The sequence below is a fragment of the Gekko japonicus genome, unplaced genomic scaffold (assembly GCF_001447785.1).
Source record: "Gekko japonicus isolate JY-2015 unplaced genomic scaffold, Gekko_japonicus_V1.1 scaffold1058, whole genome shotgun sequence".
Taxonomy (NCBI): domain Eukaryota; kingdom Metazoa; phylum Chordata; class Lepidosauria; order Squamata; family Gekkonidae; genus Gekko; species Gekko japonicus.
The window spans coordinates 558541-560142 of NW_015176481.1; positions in this window are offsets into that span (position 1 = coordinate 558541).

A 1602-nucleotide genomic window follows, 5' to 3' on the forward strand; every position below is an offset into this window, starting at 1 on the left:
GATCAGACCAGTAGTCCATCTAATCCAGCGTCCTGTCTCACACATCACTAAAGCAAATTAAGAACAGAGTTAAAAGACATATAATGACACAAAAGCAGCAGTTAAAAGTTTGGTTAGGAAGGAGGGGTCACTGAAGGAATTTATTATTTATTTATTATTTATTGATTCAATTTGTATCCCGCCCTTCCAACATGGGCTCAGGGTGGCGAACATAGAAGCAAATGCCATACATAAAATAATAAAACAATAAACAATAATTACCTATAAAACGTGGCGCTGCGGTGGCTCAAGTGGTTAAGGCGCTGAACTGCAGGCTATGGAAGGTCGGTAGTTCAGGAGTTCGAGACCTGGGTGCCGCATGATGGAGTGAGCTCCCGTCTCTAGTTCCAGCTCCTGCCAACCTAGCAGTTCGAAAGCAAGAAATTGCAAGTAGATAAATAAGGACCACTTCGGTGGGAAGGTGACAGCATTCCGTGCGCCTTGGTGTTTAGTCATGCCGGCCACATGACCATGGAAACGTCTTCGGACAGCGCTGGCTCTTCAGCTTTGTAACGGAGATGAGCACCGCAACCCTAGAGTCGGATTCGACTGGCTTTCAAGCAAGGGAACCTTTACCTTTACCTATAAAACAGATAAAAGTCGGTGCTCAACAGACCATATCAATTCCATAATAAAATGCCAATAACAATAACACACTCGAGTAAACATAATCGTCTCTGCTCCCCATACCAGGGCCAGTGCGCCTCATGATGTTAATACGGTGGTGGTACAATAGTGGTGGCAGCCCCTACTCGAAAGCCTGGTGGAAGAGCTCCATCTTACAGGCCCTGCAGAACTCCATAAGGTCCCGCAGGGAGCTCGTTCCACCAGGTAGGGGCCACCACCGAAAAGGCCCTGGCCCTGGTTGCAGCATATTTAACTATCTTGGTGGCTGGGATAACCAACACATGTTGCCCCCCTGACTGTAGTGCCCTTGGGGGAACATATGGGGAAAGGCAGTCCCTCAGGTTAGCCGGACCCTGGCCATATAGGGCTTTAAAGGTAAGAACCAGCACTTTGAAACATATCCGGTATGCTATTGGCAGCCAATGCAGCACCTTCAGCACAGGCTGGATATGGTCCCGCCTTGTGAGACCCATCAGCAGCTTGTCTGCTGCATTCTGCACTAGCTGCAGCTTCCGGATCTGCAACAAAGGCAGCCCCACGTAGAGAGCGTTGTAGTAGCCTAACTGTCGGGCCAGCCGAAGATGGTAGAAGGCTGACTTGACAGTGGCTGCCACCTGGACCTCCATCGTTAAAGAGGAGTCCAGGAGCACCCCCAAACTTCTAACCCTTAGCACCGGCACCAAAGGCACCCCGTCTAAGGTCGGGAGAGGGAGCCCCATCCCCAAACCGATCCGACTTAGGCCCAGGACCTCTGTCTTCTCCGGGTTTAGTTTCAGCTGGCTCAGCCTGAGCCAACCAGCCACTGCTTGCAACGCCCTATGAAGGTCATCAGGACTGGAGTCCGACTGGCCGCCCAGCATCTGATAGAGCTGGGTGTCATCTGCATCTTGTGGTTATGCCCACCATGCTGTGCCAAATTCCCAAAGGTGCCCACAA